Raw genomic sequence first — 16,396 nt, 5'->3', positions numbered from 1 at the left:
GGATAACATCTCTTATCCCCACTTCTCAACCCCACCCCCCCCTCCCCGACCCCCACACATACACAAAACGCACACACCTCGGCTTGCACCCTCGCAAATAATTTGAACCACTCGGCAAAACGAACGCCCGTGCTCACGATGACATCTCTTCAGAAACCGAAGCATGCTCGTCGCGCCATCTCACGACCCTGATTACTTTCACAAGCGCTTTCACATTACCGCTCGCAGCTGAATCCCGCACTTGCATTGCATAAGCACTATCTAAAGCCGTTCGAAGTTACATTTTGAAAACGTGTCCGCTAAAGCAACTTCCCATAAAAGAGCGACAAGCGTAAGCTCTTGGCGGTGAGCAGATGATGATATATGTATCCCTTTCTTGCCTCCTCGTCTAGTCGGATTTTTGTTCGAGGATTGCGCTCACCGTTTCGCAACGGCAGGATTCGGGAGGCTCCAGCCACCTGCGGGATGAACGAAGAAAGTACGGGCAAGAAGGTAGGGAGGGCGAAGATGGAGAGCGGTGAGGCAGGGAGCCATCCCGCGGGTGCCGGCGCCCAGTCTCCGAATAGGAAGCTGCTCTGATGCCGGTGGCGCTTTTCGCGTCGGCGCCCGGTAGCGCGGCCTAGCTGATGGAGCGGGCGGTCGCTCGCGGTCCCTCTCCCCCGAAGCGCGCGCACGCTCTTTCCGCTCTGCCGTACCACGGGGGCCGCCAACAGTTCGCGCATTCGTCGCTCGTGCTCCGAACCGGCCGGTTGGTTCTACGCGCCTAACGCTCATTCGGTGACGTTCGGCCCCGGACTCGGCAACCGAAAGTGTGGGGCCCAGGCTCTGGTACATAGTGTGTGCTCGCTCCGCTTCTTGAGTCTCCCTTCGCATCAGAAGCACTTGCCACCTTTTTTGCGCGAATTGTTGATCGGTGCCGTTTCCGCTTCCTGAAAAAAAAAAAGTTTGTCGCCCATCTATCAGTGGCGCGGCGACGTGCAGGCATTGTTTTGACTCCGCGATTCTAAGCTCGGCCGCGCATGTATCGACGGCGCAAAGGCACAGATGCACGGGTTCGTTTCTGAGTCGTGTCCCGGATAACACACTTCTTGGTGGCCGTCTCTTTGACACCGGTCGCGGTGGACGACGTCTGACATCGATGCAGCTGCGTCACGTACTTACTCCCCGAGGACCAACATCCACTGTGAATACTTGCCGTGTTTCTGGGATCGTTTGTGCCACTTAACCTGCTTGGGAAGAAAAAAAAAAGAAACTACCGGAATCCCGGATCGTCCCTCGGGGAAACGAAAGAGTAGGAAGCGGCCCGGCTCTCGACATTCGTTCACTTAGAGCGCCGATCCGGAACAGTGCTCGCGGAACTCGCCAGCATCCTCTGGAGTCAGTGTACGTCGCTCGTCATTCCTTCGTCGGCAACTTCTTCTAAGGTGAGTGACAAAGCTGATGAAGCTTCCTTTTCTTTTCTTTCTTTTTTTAATTCATTAAACGTTTCTCTCCTCTGATCACCAGCCTGCACTTCCGCTTTGGCCTTAAACTACGAAAACGAACATAATTTTTTTTCTGTCATGCGCAAGTGAGATTGAGTCTGCAGAGATAAAAATTAAAACACCGTCTTATGAAGGTATCTGCAAGTGTTCTTTTTTTGTGGTTGGGGGTTGTCACTGGCGGCTTGCTTTTTATCGAGTGATGATAAATGTGAGAGGACTAAGTGATAAGTGATGGCTAGAAAGCTTTACTGGGTAAACTCGGGTATTGGTGGTAAACAAATTGACGACATTGGCTATAGGTTTTATTGCTGAAAATATTTCTTCATTGCTATGTGCCGGCCACAGATTCCGTGGAAAAAACTGGCAAAATCGGTGCCAAGACATCTACTTCGAAAACTCTGCGCCGACGGGGGACATAACAGTGTAAAGTTCGAGATACAGTGCACTTCTTTGCAAACTAGCTAAAACTCCGCCACTGCTGTATTTCAATCGACTGCTCTAGACGCCTGCGTTTCCACGGTGTCCTACTTACCACTAAATGGGGGCACACGTATTTCATGCGATAAAATCGGCGTGTATTCACTTTCGCCTTCACTTGATTTTATGTTCGCTTGCTTGCTTCTCTTTTATACTATTAAAGTTTACTTTAGATTTTCTTTGTGTTTTTAAACGCAAGTTATCGGAAGTGACTTGGCGCTCTGAAAACAGCTCAAACTCCTCTTTTCGAGCAAGATGCGTCGTGTTGCAGGCCTTCACCGGGGTGCGCGTTCCAGCGCGACCAGCAGGGTGCCTGCTACAAGGACGGCCGAAGCGTGCGCCGTGTTTGATATGTGATTCCGCCACGGCTCGCCTCTTGTCTACATCTTTTTTTCTGATACGCTACCAACCGCTGACGCTCCTTGGGTGTCGCACGTTGCGCCTTGGCGGGCCAGCATGGCCGCAGCGCCCATTGACGTACACTGACACATATTTTTCAAAATGCAAAAACATTATCACACATTATCACGCGCACGTAAGACGATGACGTTTAGCAAGTGGGAATGTTGATTAAGCGTCGCATTTTTTGTCGATTCTATACTATAGCTTAATATAGTGGTTTCGAAATGACGGACCTGGCGTCATCGACAGTACCGTGCGGTCGGGACGCAGAGTGAAATTCGATGACATCGTGTAACCATAAGGTGAGGTATCGCGGTGCACCTTATTCAAAAGAAAAAAAAAGAATAAAAAAGCTTTTGGTCGCGCTTGTGTGTGGCAGCCACGCCAATGAAAAAAAAAAAGAAAAAGGAGTGAAGCAGTGTATTGTGACGTCAAGATGTGTACCAATACAACTTCGTAGAAACAATTGTGTGTTAGAGTTAATCATTTATACGGTGATCTGGCTCTTGTCAGTATTTTTTATGAGGTTAAGGGGTCTGGCCCATAATTTACCGCAAACAATGACCATTCGATAATGTCAATACTCCCTTAAAAATGTCTGCTTCCTCAGTAAAGTTACAATTCCTGCTAGCGATGGGATTTCCCAAGTTTCGGCATGGCCTTCTTAATAAATGGGAAAAAAAAAGGTGGAGATCGAAATATCCTAAAAAGGCAGAGATAGTGTTACTCAGAAAATGCAAAATATAGAGAGAGAGAAAAAAGAAAGAAGCTGTGCCTGTTGAATCTAGCTCGATAAAAAAATTTGAACATTTCCTTGGAGGTATATCGGGCGGTCTCTTTATTGGAGTATGCGCGCAAACTTTTTCTGGGCGGATACGATGCCACACAGCAAACTTGCGGCTGAGGGTAACCGCATTGCCTTGCATGTCGTTCATTTGTACTTGTAGAGAGAGCTGTGCTGCTTGACAGCAAGAGATCAGATTGTCTGTCAACGCAAAATTATAGCAGAAAAGAAACGTGAAACCGATGTGGCAATATTTTTTTTTGTCATTGAATGAGAGCTATCATTGATAACGAAAGTACTCAAGCTACTAGTGATGAATCTTCAGCACTGCACGTCATCAAGGAAGCGCAAATGGGTGAATGATACAGCAGCTTGTGAACCGTAGCTCCTTTCTTCCCTACTCTCTGTAACTATTTACACTTTTTACAGCAGTCTTTTGTCGAAAACTAAATGCAGAAAACAAAGCGCTCATTCGATTCTATACTTTTCACAAGAGGGAGCGTTAATTCGTAAAGAAATACGCAAAATATTTATGCCGAATATTGTCAGATGCCTGCGGATAGGCGCGGAAATAGTTGAGTGATATCAGAGCTGCGAGCTTTCGAATAAACTGACACTAATTTCACCTAGGCTTTTCTGTCGTCACAGACAGCAAAAAGCAACCATGCAGTGTGTTTAGAATTCCGCAATATGGCTTGAAAATCTAGGATGCAGCGTCAACATGGCAACTCCCTACACGGAGTGGCATCTTCATCTCTCCGTTTATGCAAACTAGAGCAGTTTTTACGATATCAAACATCAAGAGATGGTCACTTTGCCCACGTACACTGAGCACATGCTTCTGGCATCAAACCGAGATAATTAAAAAAATATTTTTTGTTCACGTCTGTAGCGCAGCAGCCAATAATAGATACCGACTTGCAAAACTGTTATGGCCTTCATCTTCCTATGTGTCAGCCATGTGTCAGCTATGTGTCGGCCTTCCTATGTGTCAGGATAATATTTCAGCCGGCACTGTACGACATATGTTCGCGTACCTGGCGTCTTCCTAATGTGATACCGTTGCTTAGAGCGAATTGGCGCCAGCCGCATACCTGGGCCTCTACATACTTAGCGGTTTCCTTTGCTCGATCTTCTTTCTTTTCTTATCATTCCCCGCCCACAACTGGTCGAGCCTGGTGATCACTTATAGGTGCAGCACCGTTCGTGCCACCGACGAAGCGCAGAATGGAAAAAAAAATTCAAAAGTAATCGTTACAAAGTCCTAGGCGCGAGCTCATTGTAGGACCTCTCGGTGAAGTTTATTGAAAGATAGTGAAAGGGGTGGGAGTGAGTTTGCACTGACTGTTACCCTACACCTCTCGCTTTTCTCAGCCGACATTTAGCTTTGCGTTCTGTAGACACAAGCCGTTTAGTCGTTTCGATTCTTGTTTTACAATCCCCAGCACGCGACCATCCGATCTTTGTGATAGCGTTGGCAGAGTGCCCGTTGCACCGCAGTAGAAACGCAAAAGAAAACAGGGCTGGAATAATTTAAACGATTCTGTGCCAATAATGTTCCATTTCGCCGTTCGGCAGTGCTCCGAGGGGTGCTCCAGCATCAGTATCACCGGAATCAGCAGCCCCGTAAACGGTGGCTGATAAGCAACTAATATATTGGAACGAACGTAATACCCACATTATGCCTGCCCAAAATTCGAAGCGGATTCGTTACATTCTACCGGTCCCTCATTGATTAATGCATGTGTGTGTGTGTGACATGGCTTAAGATGGCATGAAAGGCCGCTTTCAAGATGCGTGTGAGAGACGGCGCCATGTGGTAGTACCTTAGTTAAAGTATATAACTCCTTCTCACTAGCATGCACAGAGCGATGACAGGAAAAAAAGGAAGCGCGACTCAAACCGCAGATATATCTCTAACTGCTTCAGACCTACTAGATACCGTCACCTCGATAAAATTCGACCGAGAAAACGTTTCTTAAAGGAAGCTACCTCTTGGGTAGTTTTTCACCGATAACGGATAAAAAGCGTATTACAGGAACCAGGCATGAGGCAGAAAGTAATCGAAGTGCAGAGCACTATTATCGAGAAAACGCGCCAAATATTCTTCTGGCGGAAAAGAAGTTGTCATATTTTGTATTTCTGTAAAATATCTCTATATTGTTAGCCACCGTTAAGGTAGGTCCTTTGTGAGCATCAGCACACTCGAACAATCGCCGCCAGAGTCCAGAAAACAACGTTCATATAGGAAGGCCTTTGCTTTTGAGCTGCTAAGGTGCTCCTTGTAGCTAATAAGGTGCCCCTTATAACATAAATTCTAACGTACGAACCAAGTTTCCATGTAAAATCGGCTGCGGATTTTATAAATAAAAACAAATAGAGCAATAATGGCCCCGTTTCATTCTGTGCTTAACAATCCGTGTTATATCGAGCTTACTTTCAACTTGTTATTTTTTATTCTTAATTTGCAAACTACCAAATGAGAGAAAAGAAAAGGACGTGTAAGACATGGTGACTATTAGGAAATAAAGTAAATTTTTGAATTCCGCAAGACGTATCTGGCCGTTATACCAACAGTGCGAGCGAAAAGAAAGTACAGTGCTGTTTAAAGCTTTTAGAAACTTTAGTTTGCAAACCTTTTTCGAAACGAGAGACTCTGTGTGACACCGGTCATCAAAGAAACGGCAAAAGGAGAGTGGATACACAGCGGCAACCTGTGAAGCGATGCAGAAGAAAAAAACAGAGAAAGTTCCCGGTTAGTATAAAAAATTTCTTACCTGCAAAAGGAAGTTTGTAATAGGCTGGAAAACGCAGTGAAAGGGATGTCGCTTCACTAAATACTATTTCTGCGTTATACATCTGAGTGTCCGTGGTAGTGTACTTCAATTATAGATTTTGGCAGGAAGATAGATTTACAAGAAACCCAAGCAGAAAAGTGTTACGTTTTAAAGCTATATGTTCAAAATTGCAGATAGACGTCTAGATTTTCAAAAGTCGTATTCAGTATTTTGAATCAGACGGCAAATTTTCATCACACGTGTCTGCTTCAAACTGCAAGCAAACGAGCATAAATTAATCGCTCACTGCACTGATTTAGCATTAATTATGCACGGTAATCTAACGCGCTATTTACACTACAATCTCATTCACTCTCCAATTCGATCCTGTTATGCTGAGTGCTCTTGTCAGAGGCAGTGAATGTCGAATATGTTTAGCTAAACTTGAGTAATGAATGCAGAGCTAGACATCTGGGCTGCTAATAAAAACATGAATAATCTTATTTCTTGAAGGCAGCTCACTATTACCGATCCAAAACTGTCCTCTCACCCCCCCCCCCCCCCTTCCAAAAAAGGGATGTTTAGGATGTCGAAACGTCTTCACAACTCCCATTTGACCTTGCAATCATCACCATGAACATGGAAGCGTTAGATATTGCCGCGTTATGGCAGGTGGTTGCTCTAACCAAGTTGTCATTCATACCGCTTTATCGTTCCCGTAGAAGACTGCTGACATATTGTTGAGATGCTCCTGACTGCTATATCTTTCACATAGAGAGAGAAAGGATGAAAAGTCATTGACGTCAACAAGACGCGCATCGCGTTTTCTATCCTACGCATTAGGGAAGGGGATTAAGGAATGAAAAGAACGAAAGCACTGAGGGTGTCATTTCGTCCTGAGGCTCACAAAAAAACTGCAGTCGCTAGCTGAGGTCTGTAGGCTTGACGAACTGCAGCATTACACGTATCGCTTTCTGGGTATGTGAGGCATGTGGCTACGGATCAGGTGCTTCTGTCACCGAGAACGATCTTAAATCCAGGTTACCTAACGTGATGCAGAGTAGAAGGCGTTGTTCATCATAGCTGGAGCAGAGGAGATGTTCGGGAAACTCCTCAGAACCGCACCAAGACACAAAAAAGCAGGAATGTTAATCAGGACGCAGTCGTGTTGACTGCTTGCACTGGACAAGATGTACAGCAACGAAAACACCGAAAAGAGTAGAGAGAACGCATTCTTGCCGCGCTGAACTGTGTCCTGGAAGTGAAATGTCCTGAAACGAACTGGAATGTTCAGTGTGGCCTCGCAGTCACTCAGTCCGGCTAACTTCAAAAACCGTGCCAGGGCCCTTACTGCTTTCTGCTGCTATTGCTACGTGCGAGACTGTGGTTTCAAGGACTTGCTCTCAGAAGACGTGTCTCATCTAGCTGGCTAAGAATGGTGCGCAGCATTTGAATGGTGTGTGAGCATTTGATTTTCGGAGAACGTGCAGACGCAAGTACGGTGTTGTATGATTTATTGCTTTTTTTTGGCCACGTACATTGCAGTCAGCGCCGTCGGCCATCCAATCAGGGATGAGAAAGCAATGCGGAATGCAATACCCAAGCGCGAGCGACCGAGTCAGTTGCTTCACACCGGAGAAGATTAGGTACAGCGTGCAACGCAGAGAGTAGTCGAATGCGAATGCAACCGATGACGTGTGAGATAGGGCGAATGCCATTCCGGCTAAGGGATATCAAGGGCAATCTTGCTAAGCTGCCATGCATGCCACAAGCGTCCTGGACAAAAGATGGAAACGCAATGGCCTCCTTCACATGGTGCGCAGGCAGCCTTGTCTGCACAATCGCTGCCGGATATACCGAAATGACACACTAGCCACTGAAACACGCTTCCTGGATCTGTGACAAAAGATGCGCGTTGTCCCGGCGACGAATAAATGATACAATACACAGTAGAGGTGTGTTTGAGCCAAAAGGCACAGCGCAGCATTACTAACTTCCTGGAGGATAACGTAATTATCATTGCGACGTTAACCTTGTTATGCCAGAAATGTTGAACATTTTTGGCGATTGTTGTTTGAGGGATAATCGCTGCTTCGGAGTTGATCTGTGTAGAAGGCGCATAACCGCATATGTGAAGTCGGTGAAAGTAGGTGGCATGCAAGTGGTACAGAGTTGGTTCCCTCAGGACGAATGTGGAATGGGGGGCAAACTGGATTGTTGAGTGCGGCGCCACAGCCGCAAGGAAATTGTGATAAGGAGCGCTCTGTACAAATGTATCTTGGAATTCAACAATGATCATCATTTTCACTAGCCACAAATGTAAAAAAAATATATGGATAATAGAAAGCCTCTTTCACAGTTGAGCAAGGTGACAGCTGCAGAAAAAGTTCAGACCAGCAATGACACCTAAATACAAATAGGCTTTCCTGTCAAACGCCTAATTTCCGGTCAAATTGCTGAGACCTTGTGTACGGAGATAGCCAATTGTCACCATTGTAGCCTTCTGCTTGACTTGCGCGATCCTGCGGGCAGACAGCGACAGAAGGATGGGGAAAACGAGGCAGGTGAACCAGAAGGAAAACTCTGGTTTGGTACATAGGAAAACTGAGGAGAGCTTTGTAGAACCTTGAGAAAGTAGAGAGAGAGAAACAGGGAGCAGAGACACATGATCACGGCGGTCACAATCACCGCCGACTATCCCGGCACTGGATCACTTGTAGCACTTGTAGTCCCTGCGGCAAATCGCACTTGAATCTCGGCCCAATTTTCGTGGCTTCTAATAAGCGACTGTTTGTGATTTGTAATTAGGCTAGCCCGAAAAGATCCAAGTTGTAGAGAACTCCACTTAAAGCACTGCTTTGTCGGATGCCGCACCACGTGACCACGGATCATTAGACGGGCGGTCTTCTATGAGAATAAATAAGAACCTTTACGTTAAGTTACTTCGGAACCACTGAAAAACAGACCATCGCAATGCAGATGTCGGAAATACATCCAGAAAAAATCACAGCATATCCACGGGGTGAATGATGATGAGTGGGCGAAGCTCCGGAGGTAATCATCGGATCTCCCGCTTAAGGGGACGCTAGCACAAACGCGTTAGAAACGTGCAGTACTCTCTAGTAAGGGGGAGCGGCCACAGCGTCTTACGCAGCCATTTACACATGCCGGAACGTGCACCGCGTTTGCCGACGCCATCACATGACTGCTGAGAGAGTATACCCCCCGTATTCATAAACGCTCCTCGACTCGACTTGAACTTGACTTGCCACCGCTTTGGGCAGCGCGTTCGAAACGCGTTGAAGGTAAGGTGGAGAGGCCACAGCGTCTTACACCAGCTTCTTACACGGGCCGTAACGCGCTAGCACAAACGCGTTAGAAACGCGCTAGAAACGCGGCCTTTCGTTAATGTTGGGTATTTATAGCCATCGTGGTGCGTTTGTCCATGTCCGCGATGGTCGCCGTTTCGATCGAGGTTGTTGGTTGCTGTTCGTAACCGCGCATAACAAAGAGTTATATTGTTATATTCATTCCTAGAGCTTGTGCCTCTTTATCAGCGCCGTCATTTTGTCATGACCCTATTATTACCTGTCTATAAAAAACTGGCTAATTTTTGATGTCACCTACTTATCTTTAGATTCTTGTAATTCATGACCTCTACGTTGGTCCCAGAATATTACACTAATTTACTTTGTATTTGTAGTCGGCTATTCAGGAATTCATTTTATGATGATTATGTTTTTTTTGCATTGCCTCACAATTAAAATTTGACGCGGCATACGTAGATAAACCCTCAATACTCAAGTTCTCTTTTGTCGCAGTCTTTTGTGCGTGACGTGAGCCTTTAGGCAATCAAGTTTTCCCTTTAGTCCCAGCTATATACCACATAGGCATTAATATAGGGTGTCCCAGCTGACGCTAGCTCAGCTATTCAAAAAAAAAAAGATTCAGAAGCATGATGCACGATACAATTCTAAAGCTTACAGTGTTCGGTCGTCAGAGTTGAGCACCGTACACCGTAAGGGTTATAACTGTATCTTGCACTGGGTTTCCTTAATATTTTTGTTCTTTCTTTCAATACGTTGGCTAACGTTAGCTGGGACATACGGTATACGGATGTCATAACCATACAGGTTGCACGCATGAAGCCATGATGTCTCCAGTCCGTGTACAGTGCCCAGCAATTGAAAAGCGATAGTCGGAGCGGAAGGTGGACGGCGCGTTTTGGGCTGACGGTGAGTGCTTGGGTTTCACTGGGAGTCCAATTACAGTTAAAATGTGGCACAAAGACTCTCGCTTTGATCGCATACCAGAATGCATCAGATCGGTGTCCCTTGAGCAAACCTGGGGCTCAAACAGCGCCGGCAGCCGTGCGCTCCTAGTATCGCGTTTGAGTCGCTGAGCACTGTACATATATAGGATGCACACCAATTTTAAATAAAATAATCAGAAGCCTGCGAAATCCACAACATGCGTTACCCGAGTAAGTGTACGCACTTCGCTGTGATATCTTGGAAGGACACTATATTGTGCTTATATCGGGATCAGGCTAGCTTCTCAACATTTGTTTGCTCGTAGTTATAGGTATAAGAGAATTGTGCGATTAGCAAAATAGCTTTAATTTTTATTGCAGCGAGTTTAGCGAGCGGCTACAATTTCCGATTCGGCTTTTATTCAAACGTGTGGGGTTTATTCCTCAGCGTTAACAACGTAGTCGGCGGCTTATCGACCCATCTGTGCGAGACCCACTATAAGCCTTCTTGGAATGACATGAAGCGCGTTCTTGACCTACTACGTGATTTCTTATACGTATAGTCAAACGGTCAGGAACCTCTTTATTCCGACTCTAATAGGACTAGAGTACTCACCATCACGGCTCCAGAAGCCCTTCAATATAGATGCTGTCTGTGCTATCGTTTAATCGCCAGGTTCCAGGGCTCGAAGTTTAACCTGAACGCTGTCTTGCGGTAAAATATATCAGGCTGGCGTATCACCTGCGTTCACTGTATAGGCACCTCGAACTGGCGAAAGGACGCTATGACTTTCTACTTTATCACCCGTGTGTTACCGACACCGGCTGCAAGGAATGCGACAAAACAATGAGACGACATTCAAAACATGGACTCGCTCTTTCATTAAAGCCCCTCGACCTGCCGAAAAGTAACAAAGGACTTTAATCTCACCGCCATGCTTGCGCGACTGGATAACTTCAGCGCGCTCCCTGTTGTGGGCCAGGAGCAGCTAGCAGGCCACGCCCTCCGTGCACCCAATCGTTCTCCGTTCGCAACCAATCAGCAAACGTCCATCATTATACCTTTCACAATCGCAAAGGTAAATAGATTGGTACGGTGCGACCTGCCCTTTATTAGTTTCCGCGCTCTCTACCGCTTGTTCAAGCAAAGGGAAAGGGACAGGGAAAGCAAGGAGCGAACGGCTTTGATGAGACACCTTACTTGTGTTTTTTTATTTTTCCTGCTAATGTCAGACGGCCGCCTAATGTGACACAGCGCACGAGGCGCTTGTCATTTAAATATTTTTTTCTCTAGGCAAAAACCACGAGATGCTGCCGACAGTTGTCGCTACTTTTATAAAATCCAAGGGTTTTAATTTTCATCGTTCGTCTGAATTGGCGGGCGGAATCCCGGGAATGTTCGCTCTTCTATAGTCTCGATAGTGAGCATACGGAGCATCGTCCCACTTTGTTGCCACCGCTCGCTATACGGTGTATTTTGACGCTGTTGTCAAATAGATGAAGCTTCAGGGCAAGGTAGCTATCTCCTTTATTCACTAATTATAATAGACAACCGATAGTTTTGTCAAAGTTGCATAATTGAATTTCCCGGGTTAGAGACTGCATTGAAAGCGAGCCAAGATGAATGGATGATACTTTGTGCATTTTCTGGAGAGTCATCCAAGTTACAGGGGCGACGACGACGAAGTTCGTGCGTTCGGCTGGTGGCTCCTTTTGATGCTGAAGTTTTTTCTATTTTTTGTGTTTAATCGTGCATCAGCAACACCCAGCGCTGTTTGTGCTGGCCTTCAAGACTGCTGATTTGCTGGGAGGCCCTCCCTGCGAAGCCTGCTATGGAGGAGATGGGGGTGGACCCGTCTAGCGGCAGGGACAGACCTCCCGTCGCAAGGAAGCGCCTCAGCTCCTCAGTGGAATCAGAAGCTACCGATTCCGAATCTGACGCCAGGTCGGACGACTCGGATGCCTTTATACCTGCTAAGCATCGGCGTTCAAGACGGAAGTCTTCGACATCGTCATCAAGCGAAGCAACCATCATATACAGCAGCATCGTGACTACGACAGTAGCCTTCGTACCGGTCGACGTGTTGGTAAGCCTGAATGCCATCTCCAAACAGAAACTGCATGATTTTTTCTTCAAACTGGCACCGGGTCTTATTCAAGAGGTTCGAGTGAACCCAAGGAAAAATATCATTGCCGTGGACACAACAGATGAGAAGACGGTGCCAACTCTACTTGGTATGTCTCAACTCTGTGGTGTCAACACGCGGGCTTACATACCACAGGGCGCGGATGTAACAGGTGGCGTCATATCTGATGTTGACCTCGAACTTCAAGACGACGTGTTAAAAAGTATGATCGTTTGCACGCCACCATGCAAAATCATCAGCGTTCGGCGGCTCGGCTCGTCAAAGTGTGTGAAGATTCTTTTCGACTGTGCAAAACTGCCTAGTCATATAAAGGCTGGACTAGTGCGATACCCAGTTCGGCCTTTCGTACCAAGACCCTTACAGTGCCGCAAATGTTTAGAGCTTGGTCATGTGCAGGGTTTCTGCACAAGTGCTGTGGTGTGTGCCAAATGTGGTCAAAATCACGACGCAAATTCTTGCGACAGTCCGACATCTCGGTGCCCGAACTGTAACAGTGAACACTTGGCAACAGACAAAGAATGTCCCGCACTGAAGAAAAAACTAAAGTTCCTTAAAGAGAAAGCTAAGAAGAAGGCATCAGGAGAGAAGCCGAGTAGCCGCAGTGCCCGTCCAGCGGCTACAAATGGCAAAAGTGAAGATATACCCGCACGTACGAAGAATAGCAAGGACAACGCGCGTCGGCAGGAAAGTGGGAAGCGGGATTTCTGTCTCTCTGCGATATCATGGCCGGCGCTTCCATCGAAAGCGTCCGAACCAGTATCTGCCAAGATCACGCCTCCGAAAGCTTCGGAACCAGCTCCATCCAAGGCGTGCCCGTCTGCAGTAGTAAACTCTGTAAATAGGGTGCCTACAGCGGTCTCGGTCAACGATGACGAACAACTTATCAACCTGCTTAAGATGCTTGTCAACGTTGTTAGGTCTCTGATTGCCGGTCGTCAGTCACCAGCAGCATTAGCCGCAGAGCAACTGCTAGAGGCTCTTGTTCCAGTGCTCGACGGCCTTAACTAGAAACATGAATGCTCGTGGAAAGCCCCGTCCCTCCGTGCTGCAATGAAATGTCAGGTCCTTACGACCGCGGCATGCGGATCTAGTCCTTCGGCTTCTCGCAATGAACACCCCGCCAGATGTTATAGCACTTCAAGAAACCAATGTAAGAAAAGATGATTTCAGACTTCCTGGTTACGTAGGCATCCACAGCAACGCTCGATGCACAGTGCCGGCATGCGGATCATTCCAGTGTACGGACGCCACGCATCCGCGAAATACTTCAAAAGCATCGCTATACATCCGAGCTGACCTACATTTTGCAGTTATTGACACAAGTGATATCTGCGATGCCGATTTTGAATGTACAGCCGTTACTGTGAGTCTCAGAGATACGACGACGACTCTGGCAAGTATATATTATCGACCGACACGATCTTCAGACACCACCTTATTGGAGTTCGTAGTCTCTCGGTGTGGCCCATCATTTGTGCTGTGCGGGGACTTCAATGCTCACCATCCTCGCTGGTGTTCTCGTCAACAAGACCAGCGTGGGATAGAGATCAACGAGCTTATTGTTAGGCATAATCTACAAGCACTCAATGACGGCTCACCTACATTTGTCGGCAGAGGGAAGGGACAGTCCACCATTGACCTTGCGATATCAACAAGAGATGTGTGTCTTGCCTGGTCATGTGAATCTGACCCATGGGGCTCAGATAACCTACCAATTTGGTTGATTCCAGAACATACTCCTAGCCGCCAGACTGCCGCCTACACAGTGACGAACTGGAACAAGTTCCGTCAGCTGATTTCAGAGGCCCCACCGCACGACAAGTTGTTTAAACTGGTGAGCGAGTGTCTTCAACAAGCTACCGTAAGACGACGGCGGGGCATAGATAAACCGAACCCTGATCTTAAGCTTTTGAGGCTACGCGCCTGTCGACGCAGCGCATACAGGAGAGCGCAGCGCTCTAAAAGAAGCTCCGATTGGACGGTGTATAGCCGCCTAGACGCAGCCATACGGTGGCACACAAAACAACTTCGTCGAAAGAGCTGGGCAGCACTGTGTAGTTCACTGCATACGGCAAATGGTTTTGGAAGTGTTTGGCGAATACTGAAGGCTCTTCGTAAAGTCTTGAAACAGACTTTACTCTCGAAGAGCTGCATCACGCCCTCAGCCTCTCCAAACGTCGCACTGCCCCTGGTGAAGACGGTGTTACGTACCAGGCATTACGAAACATCGATGAGGCCTTTCATCAAAATGTCTTGGACGCATATAACGAAGTGTGGCGAACGTCTCTGATCCCCAATGATTGGAAATTATCTGTGGTGATACCAGTCTTAAAGCCCGGCCGCCCTGCAAAACACCTAAAGTCTTACCGGCCAATATCGCTAACTTCTAATGTTATGAAGCTGATGGAACGAATGGTACTGTTTCGTCTAGACGGCAGGCTACAAGAGCTTAATTTCTTTCCTGATGTCATGAGCGGCTTTCATCGTCACCGTTCAGCCCTCGATAGCATAGCAGACCTCCTTTCATCTCTAGAGTCTGCTCGAGAAAACAAGCACTCTGCATATATGCTCTTCCTGGATATACAGCAAGCATTCGATTCGGTTCCCCATAAGGCGATTATTATCGCCCTTAGGAATGCGGGAATTTCGGGTCGACTTCTTCATTTCGTGCAAAACTTTCTATCTGAGCGCCACATGAAAGTGCGTGTTGGAGGAGCAACAAGTGATCCTTGCCCTGTTAAGTGCGGTGTACCACAAGGCAGCGTCTTGTCGCCGCTTCTCTTCAACAGTGTACTTGCTGGACTTCCAAGCCGATTGCCTCAGGAAGCAGACTTTCCAATATGTATAGCAATCTATGCTGATGACATTGCACTGTGGATCAGCGGTCCTTCGTACCACGGTCCACGTCTTCGTGGAATCCTGCAGAGAGCTCTGAATGCGACTTCAGAGTACTTGGAGGAAGTTGGTCTGCAGATCTCACCAGCTAAGTCAGCCGCGATTGCGTATCATCCAAGGCAACGGGCTCGTCGAACCATGAGCCGGCTGTACCTCGGAGAGACACCGGTACAATGGGTACAGCACCACCGCTACCTGGGCGTAATTATCGATGATCGCCTCTCTTGGCACCCTGCCATTACCACTGTGCGGTGCAAATCCCGGTCGCTGCTCAAGTACGTGGCCGCCTTGACTGCTAGGGGCGCTGGCTGCGACCAGACGACAGCACTTCAGGTATACCAATCGTCTGTCCTCTCTGGCGTGATGTATGCCTTGCCAGTCTTGAACGTGCCGCCAAGTGTGATGTCTGAGTTGGAACGGGACCATCGTGTTGCCCTCCGAGTCATGCTTGGCTTACCTCGTGAGGCACAATCTGTTCCACTACTCACGGAAGCGCACCAGTTGCCCCTGAGCTTGCAAGCAGACCAGAGAGCGCTACACCATATCGAGCGTTTGCACCGAGCATCAGACGGCCAAGCACTGATTAATCGGCTGCTTCAGCGCCCATTCTCTCGGATGGGAAAAATGGCGGCATTGTTTGTGGACATTACTCACAGGTCAGGAGACACTACTTCTTTCACAACTCCGACGAAACGCAACAAATGCTCCTTCCCCATTTATCTGACAACTCCTGAAATCCACAAAAAAAAACAAGTCAGCCTGTTCCGGCACTATTTCAATTGGCCCACTCCCACCTATTTGAAAAATTTGAAGGTTATATTGAAGTATTCACGGACGCATCTGTACACAGCGACGCGCAAGGCGCTTCTGCAGCTTTCTTCTGCCCTTCGACTGGCATCAGACGGGTATTTAGAATACTACATCCAACCTCATCAACAACTGCAGAACTAGCAGCGATTGATGTTGCTCTGAAATACGTACACGAAGAATTAAACGCCTTGAAGGTCGTCATTCTTACAGACTCCCGTGCTGCCCTCAGCAGACTTAGACAAGATGCCGATAGCCCATTGTTGTGCAGTATCCAAGAAATTTCCGGCAAAATTACTTCCTGTGGAGTGTCCCTCATTGCCCAGTGGGTACCCTCGCATGTGGGCATCGCTGGGAATGAAGAGGCTGAT

General features: G+C 47.4%; 1 protein-coding gene across 1 annotated transcript in view; it reads left to right on the top strand.

Moving 5' to 3' along the window:
* The first annotated feature begins 749 nt into the window (after positions 1-749).
* LOC119461538 (neuropeptide CCHamide-1 receptor) overlaps positions 750-16,396 on the top strand; it is a 364,658-nt gene continuing 349,011 nt past the window's right edge. The window contains exon 1 of the mRNA XM_049673190.1: positions 750-1,424. The gene's annotated coding sequence lies outside the window, so the exon portion shown is untranslated. The remainder of the gene's footprint in view (positions 1,425-16,396) is intronic.

The sequence above is a fragment of the Dermacentor silvarum genome, chromosome 8, assembly GCF_013339745.2.
Source record: "Dermacentor silvarum isolate Dsil-2018 chromosome 8, BIME_Dsil_1.4, whole genome shotgun sequence".
NCBI lineage: Eukaryota > Metazoa > Arthropoda > Arachnida > Ixodida > Ixodidae > Dermacentor > Dermacentor silvarum.
Note: the sequence above shows the minus strand (reverse complement) of the source record. Positions and strands in the feature narration are given on the sequence as shown.